General features: G+C 40.7%; 1 long non-coding RNA gene across 1 annotated transcript in view; it reads left to right on the forward strand.

Annotated features, from left to right (window-relative positions):
• The window catches only part of LOC137163352 (uncharacterized), a 92,851-nt gene extending 68,115 nt beyond the window's left edge, over positions 1–24,736 (forward strand). The window contains exons 3-4 of the long non-coding RNA XR_010922692.1: positions 23,195–23,311; positions 24,065–24,736. This is a non-coding gene — a long non-coding RNA (uncharacterized lncRNA). The remainder of the gene's footprint in view (positions 1–23,194; positions 23,312–24,064) is intronic.
• Positions 24,737–24,997: the final 261 nt, after the last annotated feature.

Below are 24,997 nucleotides of genomic sequence, written 5' to 3' on the forward strand. Positions count from 1 at the left end.
ACGGGAACACTTTATGGCAGCAAGTACTTTAAAAGGGAGAGGGGGGAAAGATTGTAAACCATTGCAGGACATTTGGGTTAAAGCTGGCATGTTGGCTGTTTACTACCCTGTCAGTTAGAACCATGGCGTACAATGGCCATGTTTATGCCATTAGGATGTACACACATTATTTTTGTCCATTTTCTCAACTCAGCACCCTTTTACCAGCTACAAATATATGGAAGTAGTAAAAATTATTCATTTCAGTCTCAAAGTAAGCCAAGTTAATACAAAGGCACAGCACTGTATGTAAATGATGTTGAGAGTTTTGAAGAAAATGTATCTTGTTTAAATGTTTCCCAGAATCATGTCTGCTCACATAATTGACTACTTCTGTGGAGAAACCAGTGAAAGAAATGCACAGCTGGACTGAATGGCCCAAAATTATTTTCAGAAATTCATATCTCATTGTACTTTTCAGTTATTTGTACTGCTTTTATTCTTGTGCTGAACACTTTACAAAATAGCCCGAGTAAATAGTGTGTGGGTAAATGTTAAATCTGCAAAGAATATTCCAAGATTTTTTTTTTTTGACAGAGGGACAAATATCACCATGTATAATCATAGTCTTCTGATTGATTGACATAGTTAGAGTTACGCAATACATCACTAATGCTTATATGCAGTTCATGTGTTAGGTCTGGGTTAATGTAGCACCAGGGTCCTCCAAGTTCACTCACCTGGAGAGTATCTAACTGCATATGTAGCCCCACTGATTTCAATGAGACTGCTCACAGACTAAAGTGATTCTTACTGTAACTAAGGGTAGAGTAATCTGTCCCACAGATGCTTCCCTGTTGGTTATCGGCATGAAGCATGCTTGCCTTTCTTTTGTGGCTAGGAATGGTTGCCTGATTAAATTGCCTCCTCGGATCCCTTCTTTTGGCTTCCACATGCTATATCACATGCAAACAGAACTGTTAAAATCAGCTAGCTCTAGGAGGTGGTATGTGTCACCACACCTCCATAACTAACGTTATGAAGAGGGATACAGCCCTATTCCCCTGAGTTCCTGTGATTGAGGGTGGGCGAGTAGGATTTCACTTGTTGACAAATCTTTAAAATGATTTCCTCTGAGTTAAATACTTTTTTTTTTTTTTTTTTTAATGTTTTATCTTTCTACTTGATGCTAATGACAAGTCCCAAGTAGGCACCTAGATGCTATGGCGTCTAGTAATCACTGCTTTGAGGAGTCATTTGGAGGTGATTGTTTCAGGCCTGAGAAAGAGTTCCAGCCCCAGGGCTTTGGTTTTGACAAATTAGATGCAAAGCTGGAGCTTGGATACTACAAGAATCATGAGCAATAACAATGAAGATGGCACTGAGTGAACAATCCAATGTTAGATCTATGGCAGTTTATAGGGCTAAGGCAATGGATTGGCCCAAGACTACATAGCACACTGAGTTGGAAGGCAGAGTGCAGCCCTTGTGTCAAGGGACTGAAATTGATGTAATGCTTCAGAAGCCATCTTCTCTGTACTTTGATTATGGAACTGAACAGTAGCACAGAACTGATGGCTTAGGGTCTGCGGAGACACTTCTATCAAGCTCCTCATCCAAATCAGATGGTAGAAACAATCGGATGGCACCATTCTCCAGATTCTGTTTCTCATCTTCACCATCTTCTAGAGATTTATATTTTGTTTCATCTAATGAGAAGATCTGTTCTCAGAACCTTCCCTCAATCCCTGGTGTTGCTTTTCTATCCTTCCTGGCCTTATATTGTTTTTATGGTTCGTCTGGGAGAAAATGCCTGAAAATACACTCTTAAATAAGATAATGTATGTGTCTCTTTCCTCAGGTTCCTCCTCTGTGAGGTTCTAATATTACCTTACACGGTGGGGAGTAAAGCCCTGTGTGGGACTATTCTTTAATCCCACTCCCACCTGCTCCCACTATGATAGCAGCGGGTCCTCCGGGACCCGAGGGATTCCTGTGCCACAGCAGGGCTATATACTAGTCCTGCACAGAGCTTTAGTGGGAAGAAAATACTATCTACTAGAGGTCAATGACAAAGATACTGAAGTTTCAGACCTAGGATACTTAATTAAAACAGAATAATTTGTGAAAGTCAATTTCAGTCTATTTCTCCACAGGATGCAATCTTAGCACCTGATACTGAGGCTTTTTACAGAAAGTCACTAAAGGCCTGAAATTAGCAAATTTGCAGCCTGGCAACATTCCATAAGCACCTCACTATTTTGTCTCTGCAGAACAAAGACATGAAGGCTGGATGGAGTCAGACAGGGATTTGTGCTTTTAAGCAGGGGTAACTGGGTGAAATTGTATGGCCTGTGAGATTCAGGAGCTCAGACTAGATTCTAAGGCCCACTTCTGGCTTCAAAATCTATCATTCTAAAACACTTTTAGTTACTGCAGTTGCTAAAAGGACTGGCAAAATTTAGTGATTGAGGAGCCAGAATTTGCCATTTTTCTTTACCTAGCTCATTGTTTCTTGATGATTTCTAAAGTCACAGAGAGAATTAAGGATAGAAAGTCTTTCAAGTCATTTCCACAAGTGGAAGAGTCCTGGAAGCTGGATCAAATTCAACCTTCAAGCAATTACATTTAGTATTCATCTGCCTTCACCATGCACATAGTAAATACCACTCAATTATGGCCTGATTTGACTAACATTTCTGGAACATAGGGGGGAGGCCTCTGTCTGGACCATGATGAGCTGCAATAATCTTTGCAGCAGCAGCAGATCTCTTAGAGGTAGAATTTGGTTGGTGGAGTTGAAAAGTTATGCAACTGTTGGCCACCCCATTCCAAATACCCTCTTCATGTTACTGCAGATGAAGTCCTCTCAAACACAGTTCCTTCATGTACAGGAGGTGTGCACCCCATCATGTGCTGCTCCCTAAATGCTGTTGTCTCTGCCTCCAGCATGCAGTGGAACCACATCGTTTCTCCATCCTTTCAGGATCTACACATTGACTGAGGTTGGAGGAAGGATTTTTGCACATGGATCATCTGGGATTCAGCAGCGAGCCAAGCGTTATCAATAACTGATGCTGCCTTTTAGTCTGGCCAGCAGCACCATGGAGGTTCATTAGGGCCTTTTCATGGCAGTAGCTTACTTTCATTGTTTTGATCTCAAGCAGTCAATCTCCATTTTTTTGACTTTGAGAGGGACCCATATCTTGGTCAGATCCTAGTCTTAGAACATGGTAATATTTGTAATTCACACGATTTGTTCTCTCCTTGCTTCGAGAGGAAAAAATTGACTCTTCAACTCACTCACTTTCATAAAAAGGGCTTGTTGCATAGTACCATTCACATTTCTTTGGGTTGGTTTGTGTTTCTGCATCAAAGCATTGCACTAATCAAGCCTAACCCAGTACTGACACTTTGATTCCCCCTTGGATCTCATGGTTTGGGTACACACATCACTTCTATTGCCAAACTCATGGTGCATTCCTTCCTCAGACATTGAGCCAGAATGGTACTACAGTACATAATGTCACATAGTAATGGAGAACATCAAAGAGTGCTTAGGATGGGTTCGGAGAAAGGAAAAAGAAAATAACTAGTCATTGGAACGCTATATTTTTGTGAGTTTGCTTGAATAAAGAATGCAGGTCTAATCTCATTAACTACATGTTTGCTTTTGTCAGTACAACATTTCTGGCTAGGATGACCAGATAGCAAGTGTGAAAAATTGGGACTGGGTGGGAGGTAATAGGTGCTCATATAAGAAAAAGCCCGGAATATCGGGGCTGTCCCTATAAAATCGGGACATCTAGTCATCCTATTTCAGGCAATGACAATATCTCCTGCTTTTGTCTGGCCTGCTTTGACATCTTTCTACAAAAACTTAACCCAGCAACCAATACTTTACCTTCATTTTTCCCCACTTCCGTGCTAAAGAGCCAGCTAGTCCATTACCAGTGGAAGTTACATTGAGTGAATTACTCTCAAATGTTTATATTACATCAGCTTCCAAAGGCCCCAAGCAAGTGTGGGGCCCCATTGCATAGGAAGGCCTACAAACACAGAAGGCACAGACTATGTCTCAGAGAGCCTACAATCTGAAAGAAGAACAAAGAACAGGTGGGTGGCGATGTGGTCAGAGAAAGGGAATTCAGCAATGGAGAACAAGAGAGAGAGTTCTTGATGAAGAGCAGAGCAAATAATTGGCCATTTTGGTGAGTGGGGAGATTTTATGTAACATTACAGGGAAAAAGAAGGTGAAAGGATGGTGATGTGAGACTAGAGAATGAGACAGGACATGAGAATGGAAACTGAAGTTACCAAAGATGGGGGTGTGGGAATATGACATGAGGAAGAGGGAAGTTGAAATCACTTGCAGTAATCAACGGTGATTTCATTTCATCAGTACAAAAGCCCTTTTACTTCACTGTATGGAACCCGAAGAACAAAGGGTATTTTACAACTTATCTGCCACACCACATGTTCCACCTGTTCTTTGATAAACAGTTCTTGTTCTTCATGTACATTTTGGTCTTATGTTGTGACAGAATGTTGATATTTCTATTGGAAAGCCCCAAATTCTGGACAACTGACTGATAGGAAACTGTTTTATGTGACTTAATGTCTGGATGTAATTTGGGTAGTTTATATGGGAAAATTATTAGCAATCAGATCACAGTTGAAAAGTCAAATAATTCCAAGGGTAGAGAATGCTCGTTAAGAGAGAATGATTTAACCCTTGCTTAGACTATTGAACTACTGAAAAGAATTGAAGCATCCATTGAAGATGCAACATCAGTATCTCCTACACAGTCCAGTGCCACTCCATAGGGCATTATATGTTGATAGGAATTATGTTAAATAACAAATCCCAAATGCACAATTTGACAAAAACGTTCATTGGGGTAAAGAGCATCCTGGGGACAAGCTATGTACGGGATTCCCATCCCCACACATCAAGCCTATGGATTGTTGACCTCTTGGTGAGTGACAAAGGTTCCCTGGGGAACAGAAAGGTTTAGCTATAGAATAGACAGGAGAGGTTGTTGCTCTGGAATCAATCTTAATCTCTATGGTGTATTGATACTTCATTGATGGTTTTGAGTAAAGAGCCTTCCACCTCAAGAAACCTCCCGGTAATGATGCAACTTTTTTTTGGGCTCCAGTTATGTCCAAATGGTGTTCTACTGCCAGAACACTCAAACAATCCCCCATTGATATAAACCCTGAATGTGTGTGCAACTTTATATTCATATTTACACCTGGTCTTGTAGCCAAAATATATAAATCTAGGAGGTCTTAGGGGTACACTCAATGAAATACCAACTTTAAAATCACACTTCTTTCTAACAATCCTATACCTGCTCTAGTCACAAGACATGAAACTGAAGGTGCTGATGGGAAAGATCTATTTCATTACTCATTCATCTTATTTAGTTAGTGCAGCGCTCTGGGCTAGATCCACAAAGGGATTTAGGTGCCTAACTGTCACTTTAGGTACCTAAATCCAAAAGTTAGATCCTCGGTATCCCCACCCAGTTGGCACCAAACCTTGTAGGTACCTAAATTTCTTACGTACTGAAGTTTCTGCCAAGAAAGCCTGCTAGGCACCTACATTTCTGCTGGTGGGTGTGCACAAAGCCACTTCTGTCCTGGTGTCCAGCCCCAGCCCTAATAGTATCATACTCTAATTAGGTGTCCCCCCAACTTATCTCGTCTCGTCTGGTAGGCATTTGCAGAGCAAATCTACCAGATTAGGCCCTGTGCAAAATGATTGTGGTGGCAACAGCCTACACTTTACACCCTATAGTCCAATGACAAGAGTGCTCACACAGGATGTGGGAGACTCCGGTTCATAATCCCCACTCTGTCTGACGTGAGTCAGGGACATAAACTCCAGGGCTCCTTCCTCTCAAGTGAGTGTTCTAATCCTTAGGCTATAGAGTATTCTGCAGTGAATCTCTCCTCTTGAAACTGTTCTGCTCTTTTTAAATTATTTAAATAGTCGTCGGTTCATAGAGAAAGGGAAAACAACATTTTTTTGTTCTGTGTTTATATAGTGTCTAGCCCTAGTCCATGACTTGGGATCACAGGCAGCACCTCAATAATCATCATAACTAATTAATCATCCATAGCCCAGGAAGGGCCAGGGTGTCATTACAGAAAAATGCTCGGGAGAGAGTAAATGTTGTCAGCATATACAACAATCTGTGTCCCAAATAGCATCACGAATGAGAAAAACTAGCAATTATTGCTTTCTAAAGACTTCGAGTCTGAGAGACGCAAACCACGGTCTTGGGAGGGAGCACTGTCTCTTTTGGCCCCAGAGCAAATGATGCCCTGGTTATGGCACTCACCTGGGATGGAAGAGAGTCAGGTTCCAGTCCCTCATTTACTTGGGTTTTTTTGAGAAAGAAAGTATTGACCTCGCTCAGGCATCTAACTCCAGGAGAGAGTTCAAAGTTGTGAATCCAGAGCATAGGGAGATGCCTATCATTTCTTACTGGCTATCTTAGGTGACTGACACTCAGTTTGCTGACTTTTGTGAGGGCCATGCATTATATGGGGAGCCTAGGCTCCTAACTCAGAGCTGTGGTTTCTGCTAATCTGCAGGGCACCTCAACGTTATGCATTGCAATGCTGAGCCTAAGACCCCTTTGTGGATCTAGCCCTCTGTGTATAATGAGGTTCACTGTTTTGGTTGATGGTCAGTTGCACTTCCTGTTGCATGAGCTAGCGTGCTTACCTCACTCTCAGACACTGCTCTTGTTGAGTTCATGTGCACCCTGTCCCTTGGGAACCGCTGCTATTGTTTCGGAGCTCAGAGCCAGAAGAGAGTCTCCTTTTCCCAGAATCCCTGCACAAAGCGTTGGGATAGAGTAATCTGTGGAGCCCCCTTTGTTACTCCCCTGACATCTGCACAGGGATGGGGAGCATAAGGATCCGGGAGGGAGGAAATCTCCTGAAGAAGGCAGGATTTTTCATTCCCTGGGTCTTCTATAAAAGTCTTTGGAGGGTTAGAAATGGGGGAAGCCTTGCCTTGCCCTGCCTTGCCTTGCTGCTGAAGAGACTGGCAGGCAGGCAGAGAGGCGCATAGAGTGATGAAGATGGGCAAGTCCAAGACAATTTTTGTTGGTGGGGCTGTCAGGCCTTTCTACTTGATGCATACTTTAATCAGAATAAGCCAGTCCTGCATACAAACCGTTGTGCTTCCTATGCTGTTGTGAATGAGGTCCCGCAGTAATGCTCAGAAATTCTCTGGGCAAGGCAAGGAATTCTGGCTTTGTATAACAATTAAAAGTAATACATGTTCTCTGCCCCCATCCAGCATGAAGAATAACCGATTTTACTCTTATTTAGAAAGATCTTTGCCTTGAAATATAAAGAGAGAATGTGGTGCTTTTTTTTAAAAAAAAGAAAAGACTTAATTGGGTTGGGTATCTCCAGTAGTCACTGTACACAAACAGGTGGGCAAATTCTAATATGCATTGAATTGAGAGACTCTAATTCTAGCATAAGAATGAATTGCTATTCCTCACCCGTGCCCTAAAAAATAAAAGTAATGCTGACCAGCTTGAAAGATACTAATGAGTTCAGTATATTGGACTGTCATCTGTATATCATCAAATAACTTTGACTGAAGTATTGGAATTGCACAGCATTTATAACATCTGAAGGATTGTCCAAATGCATATGTATGCCCTTTGTAATTACCATATTTCATCTGCTTCTATATTCCAAATAATGAGGCACAGAATTTTCAAGGTGATAGAACAGCTCAAGAATAACATAATGCAACTTTAAGAAAGACACTACAGATGATAAAGCATCATGCCCTCACTGTGATATGTGGAAAATAACAATTTGGTGTACAATTTGTCACATACTTTAGATGGCTTGTTACAGTGCAGTAAACCAAACCAAAACTGGACTTCGGGAAAGCACCTGTTTGTAGATGGAAAAGATTGAGCTAAACTCATACATGGGCGTCTATGACTATTACTAGAAAGGTGTGAGTCATTTTGTCCCAAAGTAAAACAAATCAATAATAAAAAATGTAATTCCACTTGCCAAAAGTTTTCATTGGCCAAATTTGAACCCTAAATGGATTTAATCCTGACAGCAAAATAGTATTCAGTTCAAATGTGAGTGAAAATGGATTGAGTACTTACTCGGATAGGTAATAATGGTGAAGAAACTACACTTTCATTTGCTTCATGGGTCTTAAATGATTCTGAGAGAAATGAGTTGCAGACAGGAAAAAAATGACATGCTATTGGAGAATACAACCTTTCTGTAACTACCTGCAGAGATGACCATATATTATAAGCACTGATCACTGCTTGCTAACTAAATTGTTTACTGTCAAAAGATCCGTGAAAGCCACTGATAGGATTGCTTGGTAGTCAACCAAATTAATTAAATTTATTTTCCAGGTATAATATTTACCTAGTGTGAATAACTGTGCTATCGCTTATCTCTTTGTGACTGTCCCTGAAAAAAATGACAGGCCATAATCAGGTTGACAATTGGAGACATAATTGCACGGGACTTTACAGCCACAAAGGAAATTATGTCACCAACATATCTGAAGGACCATGTAAAATATCCCCACTTTACTGCACTGACATCCTAGGTAACATCCCACTGATGAAAAGGAAAATTGTTGTCTAGTGAATTACAGCCTTTTTGTGATGTCTGAACTTCCAGAAAATGGATGTCTAAACTATCCATGCTGGTACCTGGACAGCATGCCATCTCGCCAAAATCTCTGGAAACTTCTTTTGTTTATCTTGTACAAGAAAAGACATACTGGCATATCTCTCTCAAGGCATTGCTTGAGCAGGAATTCTGCCTGCTATGGACAAACAAGTAGAAAATTAAATTTGAAAGTGTTTCCCTGTGCATTAGATGACAAAATTCTAAAATAAAAGTGTGTACCATTTTATCCCATTGGATCTGCCAATTGCCCTCTGGAAAACATAACATTTTGAAAGAACAGGACTATTTGATGCACTAATTATGGTAGATTATGGTTGTTCAAAAAGGCTGGAAGTGGTGTTCTTATCTTATTAAACAACAGAACCTTGTCTATAGCATTGTGTAATCAAATATTATCATGATTACTTATCCAAATGCAAAAGTCTAATAGTTCACTCAATTAACTCTAGTGTCAGTTCTAGTATACTGACACAGAACCCTATTCGTATGATTGTTTGCAATTTCTCACCTGTTTAAATTCATTAACTAGTATATATTCTTACATTCTTTTAAAGCATTCTCTTATGAGTGCATCTCAGGAATCATAAAACATACCATGCTAAATATCTATATACATAAATCATAAAATAATCAGTTACGATTAGATATTCCCTTTGTACTTTTATGTTGATACACCTTACACAACATATTTAATGCATTTCTGAAAACTACAATGCTAGCAATAAAGCTAGTTTATAGCTTCATAGATAATTTATGGTAGTTATAAAAAATGAACCTTATTGTCATAACAATATGACAATGTGAACATTCATGTTCACATAGTGTCCATATGCAATATGAACACTGAATATTAATATGAAATGAGAATTTATAAAATTTGCAATAAATGCAATGTTGAAAGAGTAACAACCTGATATGATCTGTGTATATTGGAATGTGTAAACAGGTTTTATTTTATGAATGGCTTTGACATTTTCCTTAATGTGCATTGTTTTACATTTTAAAATCTTGATACATTTAAAGCATTAATTGGATCCTATTCATCCCGTGTCTGCTTTCAGATGCATCAGCTCCAATCACAGAGAGGATTTATTATTAATAATTTTTTAAATGTAGAGGGCAGCTTTCTTCCCAAAGGATCCAAGCGGAAAAGCTCTCTAGATCAGATTCTGCCAGCCTTACTCATGTTAAGCAGCAATTTGATCTTTACTAGTGGGGAAGGATCTTCGGGAACATAATTCTTCTGAGCCTGACTTCAATATATGGCATTTATATGCTGGGTCTGGTACTGGGGAGGCAGTGTCTCCCCACAGTCCAAGCTGGGAAGGACTCCTTCCTGATTCACTCACAGTTGGAGAAACTGAATGGATTGTGAACCCTGAAACAGTCTGCCAGATAATAGCCTCAAAATGGTGCTCTGAGCCAGGATGCTTAACCAGGACCTATTAGACTGAATTTCACCCTAATACTAGCAATTGGGTCTCCCCCCTCCTTCACATCTCCTGTCATCACCACCAAGACAAAAGACCAGAATGCCGTCCCACTTTTCACAGAGTACACCTTGGCTGCAGTTTAGAGCTGGCTGAAAAGTGTTCCTAGAAAAAAATTTCAATTGGAAAAATGTTGTTTTAACAAACATAACTTTTGTGTGTGTGTGAAATTGTATCCATTTTGATAAAATTTAGTTTGGAAAAAATTTGGAAAAAAAAACATTTTGAGAAATTCAATATGTCCCATTTCAACATTTTTTGGAATGCAAACCTTCAATTTTTTATTTCAAAATCCCAACATTTGCTTTCATTTTCAAACTATATATAAAACCTTTTCTTTAAAAATATGGTCAAAATCAAAATGAATTAAAAATGTTGAAATGGGACAAAATGAAATATTTTGTCATATTTAAGTAAACAAAACCATTTGGGGGGGGAGGGGGAATTTCATTCTGCAAAAAGTTTAGAATTTTTTCTTTTAGTCCTGATTCAGGATATTTTTTAATCTTTTTTTTTTTTTTTTGGTGGGATGGAAAATCAGTTTTCCGACCAGCTCTAGCTCCAGTAACTCCCCAGTAGAAGGCACATGAGTTTAACATATGTTGAGAGCTGGTGGGAGGAAATCTAGCTCATTTGCATATTTTAGTTAGAAATCTTCATTTTCTTTAGCAGTTCCAATGGAGCCCTCTTTCTATCTCCTCCTCCCGAACGGTGAGTCAACTTTCATCAGGCCTGCTGCACAGCCAATTTAGGTAATAAAACCAGACTCTGGCTTTGGCAGAGTGTACTGGAATCCCTTCACCCATCACTTAAAATGCAGCCAGTTGTGATATAGAAGGTGGAAACTAACAGTGCATAGCAATGCTATGCCACTTCCATAGTTAGAAAGAGAGTTTCAGGTTAGAAAGAGAAAATTTACTGTGGGTAAAACCTAAATGCCCTCCTCTTGCAAAATGCATCATTTGCCTTCTAATGATCACAGGCAACTCTACATGGCAGTTGCATGGCAGTGGGGTTCTCTGAAATGTTATAATGCCATTGAATGGCAACACAAGCACCGGCGTAGTTTAACCCTTGGCTGGGGCAGTGGTTCAGAACTGCTGACTCAGGGGGTAGTACAGGAATGAGATCCAAGAACTCCCGAGTTCCAGTTCTGTCTCTGGTACTGAGACGCTGTGTGGGCTTTGGCAAATCAGTATGTCTCTGTGCCCCGGTTTCCCCATGTTCAAAATTGGTAAAAATATTTATTTACCTACATAGCCGATACAAAGGTCTTTATAATCAAAACTAATTCATAGGCTGAAGATATGAAGTGCTATGCAAGTGTTAGGTATTATTCTCATCATCAAGTATGGGTGTCAATATATTTTAAAAGGTAAATATTTTAACAGTGAGTGGCAGCCTTTGTCTTGTTGTGCCCATGTACGTTGCAATGCTTCCCATTACTTGGCAATTGATGCCTGTCAATGTAATATTCTATCTCACAAGTGCATTGAGAACTATTTGTTTAATATTAAACTTACAATAACATTCATAACCACTGGTCTCCAAAAATGTTGTAGAGAAGCAAGAGCTGAACTTCACTGTTCTGGCAAATGCTCCACTGTTATTAACTCTGTCATAACAAATGACACATTACTGAAATTTGATATCATTTATGGGTTTCTTTACCGCACTAACAAACAGTATGACTTGCAGAGCTGTTCAGAAAACAGAATTCTCATCACTTAGTAAATTCTGATATTCAACATTTGTTTCTCTCCAAAACAGGATGAAAAGTCTATACATCGAAAACGTTCACAGACGGAAAAGTTCTGAAAAATTTCCATTTAGAAATATTTAAATGAAAAGTTTCAGCACTTTAAATCATGTGAAATGTTGACACTCGAAACAAAACCTTTCAATTTGAACTTTCCTATAAAAATTGAGAAAACGTAGTTAAATTCAACATTTGACCACAACGAATTTTTATTTTGATTAAATCCCACGTCTGTCCACAAAAATGTTGTGGTTGTAAAAGTTTAACTCTCTCTAATGATTTGTATTTAATTACAATAGGTTGGGTGGTTAGCAATTGCAGTGGATTAATGTGCTCATCATGGTTTCAGTGAGAAATTAAAATAAGGATACAGGACTAATATCTGGTGGCCACAGATCCAAATTGGGGAGGGAGGAGACAGAACACCTCTTCCAGGCTATGGTGGGTGTGAAAGTATCAGGAATGCGGACAGAATAGTTACACACTGGAGCCTTTTCCTCTCTGCATGCCCTGGAGTGGTGCTGTTGGGATTGAAATGTTCTGTATTGTCCATACTTAAGAAGATCCACTGCCTAAAACTCACCACAAAGTAAACACTATCCCAGAAAATAGGCTAGGATAGCAGCTGAGGAAAGACTGTTGGCGGCTTGAATTTTTCTGTGAAATAAAAATGTGCACTCATTACATCCATCTAATTTACAGAAACTTTCTAAACTTTAGGTTCTCAACCGGTGGTATGCGTACCACCAGTGGTATGCGGAAGATGGCTCGGTGGTACGCGAGGGAAAACTTGCCGCCGATTCCGCTGCCGAATCCCCCTCTCACCGCCGCCGATAAACCCTGCCGCCGCCGAATCCCCCCCCTTGCCGCCACCGAGAAAGCTCGCCTCTGCCGAATCCCCCCCCTTCCGCCGCCGAGAAACCTTGCCGCCGCCCATTTGCCTCTCTGCCGCCGAAAACTGGGAAACGGCGGCAGGGCTTCAGCGGAGGGCATCGATCCCTCCACGCAACCCCGCCATTTTACCGAGTCCTACTCGGGCCAGGTACAGTCAAGTGAAGCGGTACTTGACCCGACTGTACCTGACCCGAGTCGTACTCTGTAAAAAAAGGTTGAGAACCGCTGTTCTAAAGGATGAAAAATGTTCAGGTGCAAATCTGAATAGCTGTAGCAGTCTTTCAGTAACTATGGACAGATCCAATGCAATCAATTTCAAAGGTGAAAGAGCCGTTATTGATTGTAATTATCATGACATCTGAGTCCACAGTTGTGAAAGAATTATTAAAGGAATTGCAAATGTTTTGTTAATCTAGTAATTTTGTATCAGTAGCTCTCGATCAGTTTTTGTGACTCAATATAAAGCAGCAATCCTGTTTCACTTCGGAAACTTTCAAAATAAGAATTAAAATAAAACTCCCCTTGTGTCACAGAGACTAATCAGGAATGAAGAATTAAGGGGAAGACACCATCACCCTTCTCAGGATTTTTGAGTCCAACATCTTAGCTGATTTCCTTGAAACATGTCAGTATTATACACTGAAATAGTCTGCTGCCAAATAAAATATATGCAACAGGATTTATAGCAAGAGCTTAAGGAAGGGGCCTTGGAGTCTCCTTTTTCTTAATACCATGTGTATGCTTGAATGTCTTGATTTATTTCTTGCATCTGTGGCCCTAAGTGTCGGAACCTAGGCACTCTCTGATCTTTGTCCCTTCTATGCTTCTTGGTTTAAGGAGAGAGAACAGTTAGTAGCAATACCTAGTGGTGAAGGGTTTTGGAATACTTTGCCCCATATTCTTCTGCAACACCATTTATTATTTTATTTACACCTCATTTTAGTCAATATATTACCACATGTGCAGTATGTTGCCTGAAACTGATGTTGCCATTGATTGTAGATGGTGCTGAATGAAAAGATGATGAATGAATGTCCTACAGAGATTAAAATCATTACACCTTTGGAACATCTGAGGGCTTGTCTATACAGTGCTTTAGTCTGCATCAGAGGGGTATAAATATCAGTCCACACTAGCATGCTGCGTACTAGCTGATCCATGTTAACCTGAAACAGGACAACATTAACGTACACTAGGGAACTTTTAGTGCATGCCAGCAAGGTCCATATGAGCCAATTAGTGCATGATGTTCTAGCGTAGATTACAATGTATACCCCTCTGGTATGGACAAAAGCACTATGTAAACAAGCACTTAAATCACAAACTGCTATGTAGGCCTCTATTTCAGCAGTCATAGATTGTATATTCTGGTAAATGGCCGAAGAGATCCAGATTTCTGTCGGTAGAAACTCATACTACTTATTCATTATAGTATTTTATTATTATTATTTATTTATAATTATGTTAAAATTATTTTAACCAAGACCTACTTTGGTCACATTTCTCCAGTTGGCTATTGCTGCTTATCAGGGTTGCTGGGATACCGTGCAGTCAGCTGCACAATCCAGCTGGAAAAATTGATTGTTGATCTAATACAAAGGTCCCCAAACTGTGGGGTGCAGAGCCAGGCCAGCCCCCACGAGGGGCGAGAAGGGAGTGCCACCCAGTCCTGCTCTGCCCCAAGATCTGCTCTGGGCCCAGCATGGCTTCAGCCCCTGAGACTGGCTGTTGTCTCGGCCTCAGCCTCTGGGACCTGGTTGCAGCCACAGCACCCAGCCCCCAGTCATGGTGCCCAGCTTCAGCCCATGGCCTCAGTGCCAGGCCTCTGGCTCCCGGCCATGGCCACCGTGGATCCCAGGGCCCCTGGCTGCCGCGACCCCATTCCCAGTCTCAGGCTCCCTGCCACCAGAGCCTCGCTCCCAGCCTCAGCCCCCGGGCCTGACTGTTGCCCCATTCCCAGCTGCAGCCCTTGACCCCAACCATGGCCCTTCTCTCAGCCCTAGCGGGGAGGGAGGGGGGGAAGCACAGCAGGAGTAACGGGGGACGCAGGGTAAAAAGTTTGGGGACCACTGATCTAATAGTTACACTGAAGACATCCTTCTCTTCATTGAATGTCTCTACATCCTCAGTCATTGCATGTTATGCTGTTTTGTTTTGTGTTTTAATTCCTGGGGTAACTATGGCATTTGGACATAAAGTGTTGCTCAGGGGCTGGGTGTTTTTCTTTCTGCCTTTTGTGTGTTGCTTTCCACAGTAGGTATCCTAGACCATGATGCCTACATTCTCAGTCAGTCTCTCTCTCTGCCCTGTTTCCTTGGTTCCTTTAGGTTGAGCTTGTGTACTTGTTCTGCACTAGTAGCTGTCATTGTTTTGATCCTTTCCCTGGACAGTTCAACAGTGCTTGCTATTTGGAGGCATTTCTTTAAGGTTAGATCAGTTTTTCTCAAAAATCTCTTCTGTAAAATGGAATCGTGTGTCTAGCAATCAATCCTGTCTCTAATTTGAGAATCTTTTATGTTTCCAAAGTTACATATGGATGTCAGAGTTATCAGCTCTGTTAATGAATCTATTCCTTCTTCTGTTTCTTGGTTTCAGGTGTCTTTTAAAAAAAATATTGTCAGAGTCTCATTTTGTCTGGGGTCACAGTTCTCTCTAACCACTTCTGTCAGTTGCTCATGTTGTGGGCATTATTCCTGCCATCAGTGTCAGACTCACTTCTCATTCTTTTTTTCCCCCAATGAGATAGTAAACAACATTTGCCCTCATCTTTATTCCCCGTGGTCAGCTGCGAATACAGACTCAATTCTTTCTTTCACTGTTTCCATGCCTGTGCAAGATTTTTGGTCTTGAAATCCAGCTTTCATGGTGATCTGAGTTCCTCCATGGTGCTTGTTTTTGATTTTCCTGTGTAGTGTTTTGTTTGCCTGTTAATGACATGCATTTCCTTGCTGTGGGTCTCATTAGACTGATCGCTGCTACTATGTTTCATGTATTGCATGTTGAGTAGTGACATGAAAGGACACCATGCTTGTACAGCTAATCTGACTCTTTGTTAAGAGAACTGTGTACAGAGATGCTGCAACTACAGCGAGCACTTTAGCCATGTGCGCACAGGCTGACTTCCTGGCGCCATCTCCAAACTCTTCCTTTTTGCAGCCTGTCCTCCTCCCTCCAAGTCCCATGCAGGCTGATAAAGAAGCTGCACTTGCCTTCCTAAGCTGCAGCTATATGCCAGTCACTCACAGAGAAGGTAAGGCTTAATGGCTGGGAGCAAAATGGCAGGCCTGAGATGGAAGAAGAAATGGGATCTTAAGGGAAAATTCTGCAGCATTGGCTGAGGAAAGCCAGCTCTGTGAAAGAATGAGATGAGTGAGGTGGGAGCCCTGCAACTGTTCTTAAGTAAAGGGCTAAATGGAGGGGGAGCGCATACAATTTTAAAGCTTATAGTAGCGGCTCCCTACCTCTTTGAATGAAAATCCCCTTCACCTTCTCCATGGTAACTCCAGTCCCTTTTCCAATTCCACCGACTAATCAGAAGATCTGTGCTGTACAGTGGGGGTGGGAGCCCTTTATTGGTGCCACCTAGGCTGAGCCATGAGAAGAGTAGCTCAGGTTGTAGGAACAAGCAGTAGCCTAACTGCCCTGCATCTATACAGCTGTACCCATTTACACTGGCAGAAACTGGACTGATTACCCAAAATGAAGCCCTGGAATCTCTCAGAAATGTCCAACCCATTGCTTCTGAAATGGATCACTGCCTGTAGTGGCTGGTGAAGTCTTGTTAAGATCACTTTGGCCCTTGTGATAAGTGAGAGAGCCTTAGCTATGCTCTGACAGCTTCCTGGATTCTGCACAACCAGGATTCAGACCAGTTCATGGCACAGAAGTGGTCCTTCCATACTGTTACTGGTAGGTCTCCCTAGTTCTAACAGCATTGGGCATACAATACTAGTGAGGTATATATAGCCCTTTTACCAGTCGGAGTCAGCAGCAACAAAGACGGGGTTCAATATCTATATTTTTGACAGTACAACACAAAACTGGCTCGAGCCCCCACCCAGTAACCTGGGACAATTACACACCACCCCTTGGGTGCCTCTTCCCCTCTTACAAGCACAGAGACTGAATGTAGAAAAGAAACTTTTAATGAAGGGGAAAGTAACTAGGGAAAATGTCACAAGCAGATTCACAGGCATAAAACCATGAGCAAAACACCCACCCCAGACTATGTTGGGCGGTTTCCATTTGCCTCAGATTCTTAAATCCAGTGACCAGAAGTCCCTTTAATGTGCCCCTTCCTTCACAGCACCCCACTCACAGTTGTTGTCCTTAGTCAGTGCAAACCAGGAATTCAGAGGTGTGGCTGCAGAATTCACCTCGTACCCTGGTTCAGGGGTTCTACGGGCGAAGAAGGCTCTTTTCTTGCTCCATCGCCTGGCCGCCCTGCCAGCCACTCCCTGCATCTGCTGGCCAACCTGCCAGCTGTCACCTCTGCACGCCATCATCGTCTGCTGCCACCTGCTTCTTTACTGTGAGTTCTGCTGGTCAGTCCCTTGAGGTTCCACCCAACTCATACAGATTATCCGCTCTCAGTGATTTTCAGCTCTTAGTGGGAACTTTACTGCTGAAGCAGGTTGGGCAGAAAACGCTGTCTCATTACAAGTGATCACTTAACAAAACAAAAGACTCCTGACAGAGCCTTAATTAGCTCTGTCTTTGAACAGTGAAGAGGGGCCAGTTAAACCATGCCTGGGATTCTTAGGCAGAGCCACACTTCCCGGCAGAGACACCTGTGCCCACCCCTTCTACCTTCCACAGGGGTCTGGCATCCGAGCCCCCTGCTTACTGAGTTCAGTTCAGATGAGAGTGACCCTTCAGTCAGGACAGGCTAAGCATGGTTCTGTTGCCCTTTATTCACCCAATAAGGAGACCAGCATTTCATTACCTCTGCATTCAACATTAAAGTCATTTGTAACCCAGCACTAGCCAAAGTGATTATATGGGCAAAGCAGTCCCATCATGTTGAGCAGCTCAGTAGGGTGGGTGTACTCATGCAAATACAATCTGATTCGGCAGCCTTTTGCTCCCCCTCCCCCCCCCCCCCCGCCCAGCTAGCTCAGCGGGGGTGATCTCATTCAGACCCTGCTTACATATATAAGATCTTGTACAACTGAATTGGGCAGCATTATACTGGATCCACTCGTTAATCTTAGCCATAGTGTACAGACTCGTGGCAGGCATTTCTTCATCATCATCCAAGCAGCTATTTGTTGAGACCTTCCTCTTTACCATCTAAGCGAGACCACTTAAGGAGATGATGAGATGCCAAAGGCCAAAGTAACCCCAATGTGTAGTTGATACTCAATTGTATGTTTCTGAAACAGCCTTTGCCATCACTAACATATTCCAATGCCTAGAAAAGTTGACTCCAGCTCTATTCAGAAAAGACAAATAATGTTAACAGGAAGATTAAAATACTTGGAGGAACAGGTGAATCACCTGTACACCACTGTCTGTGGAAGGATCAGATGTTTAAGGGTGTGGGAAATCTCAATGTCAAGACAGACAAGCAGATTCCCACGATAGTGAGCAGGGTTTTCTTTAATCTCCAATTGTCCTGGAAACCATGACATCTCTCAGGAACTAGCTACTCTTGTCTCCTCTAAGATAGCTTCTGTACTCTCAGCTGGGGGTTGATTGCAGTCACTACAAGAAGGTAGAAATTGCTATAGTCTGCATTAGTGCACCTCGTAACAGCAAAGGCCAATGCAAACACATCACAGTTCGCTTCAAGCAACCCAACTCCCCTCTTTACTTCAGAAGAGAATTTGAAGTGCTGGGGCCAGATCCTATGATGTGTTTTTCAATAGATGCAGCCTAGAAATGCAACTTCGCTGGGGGCTGCACTGACATACAGCAGCGTCACCAGCCCAGAGTAAGTAGAGCTCAGGGCCCTCTGGCCACCTCCAGCTCCACTGCTTAAAAAAGCCATAGTGGGGGCTGGAATATGGCCCTTTGACTTAAATTACAAAGGTTGAAGGGTCTGGTACCTTATTATTCCAAAATGTATTGGGACTCTCGAGATGGAATCGCTGCATGTGATGAGATTCTGTATAAAGGGCATTTTGCCACAGTAATATTAGGTGCGAGGTAAAAAATGTAAAGTATAATTGACGGTGTCTGAGTATTGAGAGATGTTGAAACAGAGCCTGAGATGTCCTGTGCTGGCCAGGCATGAATACTGCCACCCAAGAAAAAGTATCTCAGTGTGAAATCTGCAATGAATCTATAGGAAACAGAATGCAAAAAAAGACACAGAAACTACATGAGATTCCAGATCAACCTTGCTCTAGGTTTAGAGCAGATCTCTGAATTAAAAGGAACTATTATCTATTATGGAGTATTCTGCTCAGATCTCACTTTTCTCAGTTTCCTATGATGCCTGAAGAGTTAATAACACATAATAGCTCACAAGTGATTCATTTTGGCAATTATTTTTGACATATCACTTCAAGCACACTATGTCAAACCCTTACATTGCACTGTTCCATAGCCCATCGAAAAAAGCACGTGCAAATAGCAAACAACTAGATTTTTTTTAAAGTGCCCCAGTGGGTTCAAGGGATCGATACTTAGTATTAGAATTAGAATTGGGCGGGGTGGGACATTCAAAATATTCAAAATTTGACACTAAAAAAATTATCTTTTCATAGAAAGCTTGTCCCATTTTTTACCATCTTTTGTTAGGATGTAGAAAAACCCCTCTGACTGGTTAGGATCACTAGTTCAGAGACTTATGAGCAGAAGGACAAAAACTTTAGTCCTAACATCTCACAATCTTCTTGAGCAAAAGATAATCTTGATAGTTACAAAAGAACTGTATATGTCAGGGAATTAAAACGGAAGAAGTACTACAAGTAAGACACTGAGTTCCCACATTGCAAGTGGAAGAGAATGTTAGTCTTGAAACAGAAAAGTGACTGGCAACCTGCCAAAGCAGCAAGTGTACCATCTGCAACAAGGTCATATGTCATAACCATCTCTGAAAGTAACTTCCACACAAGACAGATACACAAAACCAAAGAGGACGCTGACTATTTCTTGAAGACATCCAATATACTACAGATAGTGCTCACACCCTTTCTGAAATCATGGAAAATGGAGAAATATCATCAGCAGCAAACGTGGTGTCCAAGGGATCAGATAAACCGCAGTGACCAGTCCACTGAAAAAGGAATATTCTTGAGAAAAAGAAACTGTCGTGTGACCAGAAAGCCTTTGATCTTCAGAGATACCAGTTTCTGACAGATGTCCAATATCCTGCCTTCTATATTCTACGCTTTTTTATTTGTGTATGTTATTAATTGGTTGTATTGGTTTGTGGTGTTCTCTCTTACCTGCATTTGATTTTCAGAAAGGAGACGGAAGAGGGAGGGAATGTACCAATAGCCATTAGAGTGCACAGACACTGATATCTATCATGTGACCCATATCAAATGACTGGGACCAGCACTCCTGCATGTCATACCCTTATTACAGTTAGCATCTTTGTTGCTTATTGGTTTTTACAGTGTAAATGTACTGGCTTGTTCCAACATGATGATAAAGGAAGAGGGATTCTTCTAACATCTCTGTTCTAATAATCTTCTTCCAGAGAGAAGGGCAAAAAGCTTTAGAAAAATTTATTGTCTTGCATGCAGTGTGTAATTTCCATAATTTACCAAAAAAAAAAAATCATCTACCATACTGGTGTGTTTGATTTAATGCCATCAGAAGTGTAAGGTTTCATGAAATAGATGGCTAATTGGGTTAATTTAATAGCAGGTTAAATCTTTCTTTTATTTTGTGTTAAAGGAACTTTAAAAATAGTGCAGTTTTCAAATGATCTTGGAAATGTAAAGTAGAGTTTCTTGATAAAAAAATATATAGCGTTCCTACTGCTAGGTTTATGGTGGGAGTTACTGGCACTCATCCAGTTCACTGCATGAAAATCTAAGCTGCCTGTATCAGTGCAGAATTTAGCACTGGGTCTTAAGGTTTTGTTTGGCATGTTGCCAAAGATGTTATGTATTTAGCTGGGAAAATTGCCTAGAAGTTAATTGAGAGGAAAACACTAATATACATCCACCCCGACCTTAAAAAATGCTATGGATATGCATATGTCACTGATCTTGATAAAAGCTGTATGTTTGTAGTAATCCCAAAATTGTCTAGATTGAGTTTTCAGGCTCTACATACACCATAGTCACTACTAATATTATTACTCTCTTTCATGTCTTGTAATCTCCCTTGTCACTGTGTCTGTAGAAATATCCAGCAAGCAGGGCCATGATATCACTACAGTGGGCAGAACTAAGGCTCAGCATCAGCCTAACAATTTTGTGTCACTTCAACAGACAAAGTTACATTAATTTTACCCTTGAAGTCTTACCTCCCTGCTTAATGCAACCAAACCGCTTATGGAACCACTACAGCCACAGACTAGAAAATCCTAGCAGTTCTGATTACAGGGTGTGTCTTTACTCAAACCTTCCACTGTTGCATTTAAAATTCTTCAAAATAGCAAAAGCGAGTTTTGCATCCAGTGAACTGACCCCATGTAACCTCACTATGTGGTGAAACCTAATACAGTACATTGTGAATTAAATACGCCTATGACAGTTCACACACTGTACTAGATTTCTAGGCTTTAGCAACTCCATGTTTGCCAGAGAAAGAGCGTATTTAATCTTGGTAAGTAAAACAGTGTTCCTAAGCAGCTTTGAAGCCAGCCTGCAGCAGTGAAGCATTAGTGGTTAATGACCAAGCCACATCTGTAAGTAGGCCTCTGATCATTTTGCACAATGCCTATTGCTTCCTCTCAGGCTAAGGAGATGGGGGTGGAGGGGGGGTGGGGTTAGGGATATAAGAAACAAAACTGGGAGGTACATAAAAGCAAATAAGGAAAATGTTATCTTTCAATCATGACTGGCTGTCTCTTGCACATTTAATGTGTGCCCTTGATGCACTGAGGTTGAAGAGACATGAGCAAAGTAGAAACAATGATATTTTGCTACTATATGAATTCCCTCTCCCTGCACTTAATCCTGTTCTTACTGGGGCCTTGTGCTGAAAGCTGATAATTTTGGTGGGCCCTGAATAAAGCCAGTAGCTTGAATTCCTGCCACCAGCCCCTTTATAATGAATAAGCCTAATGAATGCTAGTAAGTGGTAGGAATCTGTGACCAGCTGCATCAATGCAGGTAATACAGCTCAGATTTAATTGGGAGCAGGTATTGGAAGGCTGTATTACTTTAATTGGTGAGGGGGTTTTCTAAATGGAAAGGACACAGTATAATGGACAAATTGTGCTGTACAATAGCACTTAAGCTGGGATTGTATGCATTCGTTAATCTGTTGAGGAATGAGGCAATTCTAAACAATTTTCTCAGTGAAACCAACTCCAGAAAGCTTGTCCCTTTTGTTCTCCCTTGGGAAAATGCAAGATTGAAACAGAAAATACCTTTACCGAGGCAATCATTTGCCACGTGTGGAAAGCGGATACAGCTGTAAACTATGAAAAAGGGATCTTTGTAGTACCATAAAGGATGGAAAAAGAGATAAAGCTGGGGATAAGAGTGGGCCTGTCACTGCATCCAAAGCAGGAATAAAGTGATGACATTTACAGTGACAGATGAGACTGTAAAGAGAACTCAGGACAATTTAGAGAGGGAAATTTGATATTTAAAAGAAAGGGCTCTGATAATTAAAAGTAGCATTACATTAAACTGTTACGCATGTCATTAGTGACAGAAGGGAACTGGTGCCTTTTGAAAAGTTAATGATTGAAACATCCCTGCTCCTGAAACTTTGTATTTAGTAAAATTCACTTGAGCACAGACTGCTTTATGCAACACAGGATTCATTTACTCCTTATTTTGTAATAGGGAATAAGAAAGTTTTACAATAATGTGAATATGCACTTTATATACCATAAACCAATGTGTACAGTTAAGGGGTGTATATGTATGTAATGGCAGCACTGTGTATATCAAAAGTAGAATTGAATATCCCAACATATGTAAATATTGTTGAATATGTTCATTCCATTGAATGTTAGGAAAAGAGAAAGTCACTTTATTGGGGCACAAGCTGTCTCTGTCAGTTTCTTTTTCTAGTTCCTATATAGCTAGGACTATTCCCTAGGGACAACTGAATGTAACTTAGAAAGTAACATACAGGTTTGTGGTGAACTTAATGTACAGTATGTAACATACAACCACTTTTTATGACTGATACGCCCATAACGGGTTAAGAAAGCAATTGTAACTGAGTTCTACTAATGGGGCTTTTGCTCTTGTATATTTCATTACAGGTGGGAAAACTAGAAGGATTGTATGTCCCTCAGAGTTCATGTAGACCTGGCAGTGGGAGGAGAAAAACAAAGCAAAACATAAAGCAAGTGTTGAATGGGCTTTCCCAGGATCCCCAGGTGGGTTTCGTTTATTGCCTAATGTTGAAAATGAGACAGATTCAGCTTTCTACATTGGTTGTAAAGGCTGAATTATCTTACGTTTACTATTGTTCATGGTCAAAAGTAAATGCACAAAGCTACAGCTTATTTCAGAAAGTCTTTGTCAGGAGACCCATTTTGTTTGCTTCAACATTTTTTCTTTTTTACAGATAAGGACAGAATTTAGTCTCAAGCTTGCAAAACATTTGCAAATCATAAAGTAAACTCTAAATTAAAACAAAAAAAAAGTACAGTAGTACCTTTATCAAATTCTAAAAGGGAAAATGAAATTAATACTTCCCATTTGTCTGGAGATTGACTTAAAATAATCTCTACTGAAGCTTTCAGTTAGCTCTATGTGAATTGTAGCAAAGTTTTGCCTGAATGTGCTGGAGGTGTACAATAAAATATGTAATCTAAAATCTGTGCCAACAAACAAAACAAAGAATAACTAGCTGATAGGCAATCGTTTAATTAGTTATTTTAAAGGAGATGGTGCAGAGGGGCACAGAAGAGTGAAACTGGATGGTCAATAGATTTAAAAATAAAATTACTGATTTTTTTCTTTTCTGAAGTGGTTATTTACAATCTAGTTTGAAATCCTAAATTTGTAGAACAATTAGTCATTATTAAAAACACTAAGATTAGCTTTTTGCAATATGTATATGGGTATTTTTTAAATAAAAATTAAGGGAATTTAATGTCATTTTATCTTCAAATTCTGTTTTGCAGTGTGTGTCATCCATATTAGTAGAAGTAATGAGCGGCATTACAGAGACATCATGAAAGTACCGAGGGGGAACATACAACTCAGAGGATGGGGAGCTACTGCAGATTAAGGGAGTTTCTTTTAAAAAACAGTTGAGTTCCTGAGCTTACCTAAAAATTAACTGGTGCAAAACAATGAGTCAATAATCAACATTGGCTAAGCATGTTACAGGAATGTTTACAGTGTAAGGTCAGTTGCCACACTACTACTGTTAGGTGTTGCTATGGAAGATGGGGCTGCAGAATCTGAATAGAGAATTAAGTACTGTAGAAAATAGATATTGTATGATTTTAATATCTCAGCACCTCCCATCCATCTATCTATATGTATAAAATATAACAACAATCTCTTCTTTTCCAACCTGTAAAGCAAATAGCTTCACTTCATAGGATTTTGGGTTTTCTTTGTGTTAATGTGTTTGTGAGACAGAAGAACGTACTGAGGGAAAAGCAATTGGAGGGGATGTTGAAGGGGCCTATAGGACCCAAGATAGAATGTGGTTTCAAAGAAACCAGCTTTGCATTTCTGAAAATTGCAACATAACTGTAGACTTGTATCTGTTTCGGCTTTTATTTCTCACTCTTACATACATAAGACATCTCTTGCGTACTCTGCGTGACCTTTTACATTTAAAAATACAGTTTTAGTCAATTTAGTGTGTGTGAAAGGTCGCATATCTGCAACTCTGGAGACTAAAGTCCTTTATAGAATAGCATAGGTCTTTATAGTGCATGCTTCCTATGCCACCAAGCAAATGTGCCTTAACCTTGACAAGCCAGTTCTATATACTTGTTCAGTCTTTGGCTTCCCTGCAGATATTGCCAATCATGGTTCTAAAGTTGAAGATGGTGGAGCAGAGAATGCAAAATCTAAGAACTAGAATGAAGACCACCAAC

The sequence above is a fragment of the Emydura macquarii genome, unplaced genomic scaffold (assembly GCF_026122565.2).
Source record: "Emydura macquarii macquarii isolate MOO-44397 ecotype Brisbane River unplaced genomic scaffold, CSIRO-AGI_Emac_v2 contig_2531, whole genome shotgun sequence".
Taxonomy (NCBI): Eukaryota; Metazoa; Chordata; order Testudines; family Chelidae; genus Emydura; species Emydura macquarii.